The sequence below is a fragment of the Marmota monax genome, unplaced genomic scaffold (genome assembly GCF_021218885.2).
Source record: "Marmota monax isolate L192 unplaced genomic scaffold, Marmota_monax_Labrador192_F-V1.1 WCK01_AAM20220418_F8-fsc00068, whole genome shotgun sequence".
Taxonomy (NCBI): domain Eukaryota; kingdom Metazoa; phylum Chordata; class Mammalia; order Rodentia; family Sciuridae; genus Marmota; species Marmota monax.
This window is the reverse complement of record NW_026692352.1, coordinates 1,624,245-1,631,796: the sequence shown is the minus strand read 5'-3', so window position 1 is coordinate 1,631,796 and position 7,552 is coordinate 1,624,245. Positions and strand designations below refer to the sequence as shown.

Below are 7,552 nucleotides of genomic sequence, written 5' to 3'. Positions count from 1 at the left end.
TCACTTTATTCCCAGTTTTTCCAGAACTCTTTCATAAATTTGCTCTGTCTTCACTCAACATGCAAAGGGGTTCATCAGAGGTAGCACTAGTAAGAAAATGTCAGCAGCAAGGATCATGGCAAGTGGGGACTTGTGCTGGCCAAAGTGATGCATGGATGCTAAAGTGATGGAGGGCACATGGAACATGAGCATGTGGGAGACACAGGTGTTGAGGTCCTTGAGCAACTCCCTTTGGGATCCAATTCCTATCATCATCTTCAGGATAAACACATAGGACACAGCAATAACACCCTCTTTGACATCATGCAGAGGGCAATGAGGAAACCAGAGAAAAAAAGTTTTGTGTGTTGTCCAAGCAAGAGCCTGCTTCACAACATCCTGATGGAGACTATAAGAGTGAGAAAGTAGGCTTTTCCTATAGTACGTTGCCTACAGTATGTCAAACAGCACCAAGAGCATGTTTTTAATGAGAAACAGCTTACCTATTTGGGCAACTCTGGCACTAGTAAGGACATTCTGTATCTCAATGTAGCCAAAAGATATGATCAGTCAGTTCCTGTCAGTGAATCCATGGAGAAAGATTTTTGAAAAACAACAGACAACTGGGGAGATTGCAGTGACATTGAACAGAGATTTGCAGCATAGTAGGGAGGAAGGAGGTGGATAGATCCCCGTCAGAGACAGCCTACATGGAAAGGAAATAGTACATGAGTATATGGAGTGAGGGCTCAGTCCTGATACAAAGAGAATGGAGCAGGGCTCAGGTTGTAGCTCAGTGGTAGAGCATTTGCCTCGCACATGTAAAGTTGGGTTTAATCCTTGGTACTACATAAAAATAAATAAATAAAATGAAGATATTATGTCCATCTATAATTAAAAAAAAAAGATGAAGAGGACAGTGCATTTGCCCAAGCTGGCCACCAGGTACATGGGGCCAATGGGTTCAGAGTTCTACAAATGAGCATGCTCCAGCCCTGTAATTTCAATCAGAAATGGGTGGTGATCTTAATTTCAGGTCCGAAATTATTTATTCACAAGTCTGAAGTGACACTTTCAACGTGTATCTGTTGTGCTTCTCTCTCTCTTTTTAGCAAGTTTGAGAAATGAGCAAAAAAAAGTGCAATTTATAAAAATGTTTTTGCTAGTGTATTATAGTTACACACAAAATAATGAGGCTCATTTTGACATTTTCATAAATGCATATAAAGTAATTTGATCCATTTCAATCCCCAATACTTCTCCTTACCCTTTTTCCTCACTCTCCCTAATCCTCTTCTTCTATTCTCTTGGTCTTTCTTCTATTTATTTATTTTTTAAATTAGTGCTTTATACTTTTACATAAAAGTGAAATTCATTGTGATATATTTGTACATACACATCCCATGATTTGGTCACTTTAATTCTGTAGTTCTGCTTCTTTCTCATCTCTTCCTCTGCCTCTTACTCTACTTAAATGTTCTCCCAATTTTTGTAAGTTCTCCTCTATTTTGATTCCTTGTTTCTCTCTAGCTTCTGCATATGAGAGAAATCATTTGACCCTTGACTTTCCGAGGAAAAGTTAAAATTCAGGAGCTATTGAACAGGTGATTGAGTCTCTAAACAAACACCTAACATGATGAATTTAAAGAACAGTATATTTGAACCATGAGCAAGATGGATTGAACTTGAGAGAAATTAAGAAGCCGCTCAACAAGAGAGAGTGCAATAATCCTATGAAGAGATGACTATGGGATGGGCAGAGAGAGAAGGAAGGCATTTATGAAACAAACATATAGTTTGTAGGATATTCACAAATTCCACTAAATGACTAGAAATAATTTTAAATTCTGTAAGTTTGCTATTTAACCTATTTGGGTAATGTAGTCCTTCTCCTCTTACGTGTTTTGCAAAACCAGATTCATACACTATGCTGAATTTTGTACCAAGATATTCTTCACCAAAATTTATATTTTGAACATGTCCTCATGTATAGAAATATTCTAAGAAAAAGTCAAAAGTTTGAGTAAACAACTGAAAATTCAACTGGAAGGAGGGCAAGGAGTTCATTGTCATGACAATCTGTCTGAGGCATTGAGGAGACAGTATTGCTATGGACAAAAAAGGAAAACTTTTTAGAAACTAGAGGCTTAGCTTGAATGATGAATTCAAATTTTGTATTGAGAATTTGGCCAAGATAACTGAACATTTAAAAACCGACATCCTGCAGAGAGCTTGAAACAGGAGCCAGGCATGCTGCTTTTCTGTGAGGACTGTAAGCATTGCATTGGCTCCTTTTACAAGGTGACAGTACTTGGGTGTAGATATGGAAACTTCTAGATGTCACCTACATTTCTCCTCTTATTGATCCCTGCTTCCACCTTCAAAGTCAGCAATGTTACCAATGTTACGTCCCCCTGTGGTGTTTGCCTTCTGTCACATTTCCTTCTGACCATTTTTGGAAAGAGGCTCTGCTTTTAAGGATCCACATAATTAAATGGGGTCCACCAAGATAATCCAGGATAATCTCTCTGTTTCTCAATGTCTTCAACCTAGGTCATATCTGCAAAGTTATCTTTTACTACGTGAGGAAATATATTCACAAGTTTCAGGGATTAGGAAGTTGACCTCTTTGTAGGAGGATTCGTTTTTCTGCCTATCACGAATACATTGCCTCAACTTCTCTTTCTCACATTTATTTGTCAAGTACTACATTATATATGTTAATTTTTATAATCTTGGAAATTGAAACTAATATTAAATAGATTTATACATTAAATAACAACAATAAATACATTAGATATTAACATAAGTAGCACAATTTTTGAGTTTGAAGAAGTTTAGCTCTAACTTATTAAATGTACAAGGGACACCATCCAGAGAAACAATATTTCACATGTGATTACTGGTCATAACAAAATACTAAGTAAATATTCATTTCCTTTCTTTTCTTAGTTTAAGTGTGCTCATTTAGTCTTTTGAACTCATTCCAATTTCTGGTTTTGCTATCGTTTTGATTCAGCCTCAGTTTTTCTCCCCCCAGTTGGTAGTGTATGCAGATTCAATGAGGTCTTACATGTTCCATGTTTCAATACACATACGAGGAAACAGTGAATGTAAATTCATGACAAAATGAATAAAAATAACAGTGACTGTAAGAAGAAAATAGACAATTAGTGTTCAACACATCAATCAACATGTAGAATAATCATTTATACAGAGCATTTAAAGTTTATTTTATATTTTCATGTAAGATGAATCCTAATTTTTTTTCCATTTTAAATTATAACTATTGACACCTACTAAATGTACAAACTAATGGTATTCACCCTGATATTTCCATACGTGCAAATATCATGCATCTATCATATCTAATCACCTTCCTGTACCCTTGTTGCTCTCTCTCCCATCATGCTTCCCAGCTTCTAGTATCCTCTTCTATTTTCAGGTCATCTTTATTTTTAGTTTCCACATATGTGAGAGAGGGAATAAGATACTTGTTTATCTGTGTTTGACCTATCTCATTTAACATGATGACTTCCAGTTTTACTCATTTTTCATGCAGACAGGATTTCATTCTTCTCTGTAGCTGAATAATACTTTATTGTGTGTGTTTACTGTTTTTCTTCTTTTAATTTATTTATATATCTTAGTTATTGTGAATAGTGCTACAATAGACCTGAGTGTTCAGGTATTTCTTTTGAATGCTGACTTATTTCCTCTGTATTTAGGCCCAGAAGTGGTATGGCTGGATTATATGATAGTTCTATTTTTAGTTTTCTGAAGAACCTCTGTACTGTTTTCCATAGTGACTGTACTAATTTACATTCATACCAACAGTATATAAGGGCTTCATTTTTTCCACAGTCTAGTCAGAATTTATTTATTTTTTGCATTTTTTAAATTTTCATGATTTTTTTTACATTTTAACTTTTTTTTTTTTTTTTTTTGCAAATCTCATTGATGTCATGGTTAAAAGAAGATAGTTGTTATATCCGCTTCTAAATTCAATCTTTTGAGATTTCTAATGTTTTTTAGCCTTTGGAAAACTTCACTGTATGCTTGAGAGAAAATGCAAATGGAAATTATAAAACACATATAAAATCATATGCCATCTTAATACTATTGTGAAAGTAGTTATGACCTTAGAAATTTCCAGGAAGTGTCTCAGAGACCATCCAGGGTCCCCATAAAATACTGAAGCACATATTTGTTAAATAAATACAAAGTTTATCCTGGAAATGACAGAGGATCAATTACAATGATGCATGAACACAAAAGATATGGTCTCTACCTTGAAGAGAATTCCCCTCCCCACAGAAGTGTACAATGGAGTCTAGCTCAATGGCAGGTCAGGTTGTGGGAGCTGATGGGTTGGACTGATGTCCTGATGGTGCTTCTGATACAAGCAGGATGTGAAGCACAGCCACTTGACAGTGTGTCTGACTTTACACAAGGTATGATCGCATGTGATGTCATGAGCTGAGAGTGTCATCCCATTTATACCAGACAACTGAGAATTATTGTCTTTCCAATTGTGCAGATCTTTGTTCTTGAGCATACTGTGAAATTATAGTTTGGTGTATAGGAATTAATTCCACTAAATTCAAAGAAGAATGCAGAAGTTTGAGAGATAATTGTTGACTTCAGATTCTCAAACTTAATAAGCTTAGAATGAGCCATAAATCCCATGAGATAACTTTTCTGTTTATATTCCCTTAACAAAATTATCTCTCCTCCCTTAAAATGTCCATTCCCTGTTTCATCACACAAATTTAGATTTTTAGGCTTATCCATTCTCAGGATATCTATATCCAATCCTGAAAACATCCTGTCAACTTTACTTTGTGAATATTTTCCAATTTGTCAACTTCACCTCTGTTGCTCCCTTGTCTCATAATATGATCTCTCATTAGAACTGTAGCATTATCTTCTAATTGTTCCTCCACTCTCCAGTCTTATTCTCTCTTGTCTTTCTTTCTTTTTTCTTCTCTTCCCTTTTCTCTCCTCTTCAACCCAGGGGCAATAATGATTCCTGCACATGGCTTAATAGATCACATTTGTCTTCATAGTAATGAGTAAGTTCCTAACATCTTTCATTCAACCCTTTAACAAATCCTGTTATTTATTCATTATAAATTTTGTATATCTTTTCCCTCTACTTCCATGATCACCCCCTGCTCCAAACCAGTGTCCTCTCTTACTTAGTATTATTACAATGACCTAGTTTTTTTCCATCCCCCCCTGCTGCTTCCCATGTCTCCTGAAGATGATCCTGTAAAACAGAAACCATGTCAAGTTAAATTCCTGCTCACAATTCCCCAGTGACTCCCCATCTAATTCTGAACTGAAATTCCAGACTTGACTTGGGTGATATGGTCAGCACTAACTTTCTTTCCTCCTTACTCTCCATGTTCTCCACACCACAGTGGCAGATGCAGTGGTGCTCCCAACATACCTAAGCACAAAATATGTTCCTGCTCTACATCTTGAACATGCCCTTCTCTATACTGGAATCCTTTTCCCTCCAAGATATGATTGTGCTGCATCCTCACATCCTTGAATTATCACCTCAGTGAAGCTACCCTTGACTGTCTTAAAATTAAAACTTTTTTCAACACAGCGCTTACTCTCCTTTTCTATGTTAATTTTTCTTCATAGCACTTTTCACCCTTTTTAAATTTTCCCATGTTTATTGCCTGTTTAACCTTATTAAACTCCAAGACTCCTGAGGGCAATGTTTTTGTTGGTTCTGTTTTATTGCTCTATTCCCCAAACCAAAAACATTGCTGGTATATTAAAGTAGGTACTCAATAGATATTAGCTGAGTGAATGACTAAATACACAGTCATTGCAAGTTCTGATTCCTGTGTATTCCTGGCTGCACCTCAAGATACCTCCTCCTCTCAGTCTCAAGAGAACTCAAGTCTGAGTGGTTCTTGCATATTTTGTGTTTTGTTTTATGCAGGCTGGGGATCAAACGGAGGGCATCATGCTTGCTGTGAGAGCACCATACCATGGAGTTACAACTCCAACCTTGAGCAGTTCTTTACAAGAATTGTTAATAGTTTCTCAACAAATACTACTCTCTGTCATCTTTTGGCTTCTTTGCAAAATACTTGCTTTGCTTAGAATAGTAATTTTCCTCAACTTTACCTGGATAACACCAAGCTCACCTTCAAGACTCAATTTGTATATCACCCAGAATGATAAAATATTCCAGATTGCTTCACCAGAACATGAATTCCTTCAGGATGAGAGATGTATCTTGTTTGCCAATTTATTCCCTGTAATTTTTGTAGAAGTTCATTGTATGAAAGTGTGAGACTTGTTCCGCATTCTATTTCATGCTTAACTACAGCCTCAGAGCCTGCTGTAATTATTGTCTATTCTCTTTTTCCTTCTTTCTTTCTCTTTCTTTCTTTCTTTTTTTTTTGCTGTGCTGGGGTTTATACTCAGGGTCTCACACATGCGAGGCAAGCCTTCCACTGTGGAACTACATCATATGTTTAAGTAGGCAGCCTTGTGACATAGACATTTTTAGATTCATTTGAATAGAACATTGAATTAATTTTTAAAAATTTGTTCTTTTTAGATATACATGACAGTAAAGTATATTTTGGAATATTATACATACATAGAGTTCAGAAAGGTAACAATTTTCCAAAGTCACACAGAAATTAGGACTTTCTCAGCCAGACTTTGTTTATTGAACTTTCTAGTATATCAAAATAATATGAATTCACTATAAGATGTAAGAGAACATAACTAATGTGTGGATATAGGAATTACAAGTGCATGTCAAAATTATAAGTGCCTATGCAATGGTTTCATGTTTTTTCTGAAGTTTTGAAGTATATAGACACATAGATAGTAGAATGTATTTTGAGATATCATTTATATATGGAGTATAACTTCCCATTTTGTGGTTGTACAGGATGTGGGGTTACACTGCTCATGTATTCATATATGAACATAAGAAAGTTATGTCAGATTCATTCTACTGTCTTCCCTGCACTCCACCCTTACCAATCCAGCAAACACCAATTCCCCTATTGTGAACAGTCTGTATCAACATATCAGAGAGAACATTGGCCTTTGGTTTTGGGGGATTGGCTTATTTCACTTAGCATAATAGTCTCCAGTTCCATCCATTTATCAGCAAATGCCATAATTTAATTCTTCTTTATGGCTGAGTAATATAGAAACCACTCTGGACTCACACATAATCTATGCTATTATATATTTGCTGCCTGGGGCTAATCTTAACTCTGCCACAGTATCATATTCTAGGTTCACACATTCATCATACAGAAATAGCTTTTTTCATGGCAGACCGGAGGAGATCCTGGTGGTGGAGGGCATGGAAAATACAACTTACCAGTACCATAGTCTACTGTCTCCCTCCACATTCACCTGAACAGAGTGAGAACTGTGTGAAAGCTGTGGTTTGCTCATTCTTGTATGTTTGTTGTGTAAATAAGTAAGTTTCCTCTATTTTAGGCATGTGAGATATTATAAAGATAGAAGAGGAAGGATGGATTGAAGGAGATGGTGCCTCCAAGACTTGACCTAA

General features: G+C 36.0%; 1 pseudogene; it reads right to left on the bottom strand.

Moving 5' to 3' along the window:
• Positions 1 to 930, bottom strand: LOC124091152 (olfactory receptor 51A7-like; annotated as a pseudogene).
• Positions 931 to 7,552: the final 6,622 nt, after the last annotated feature.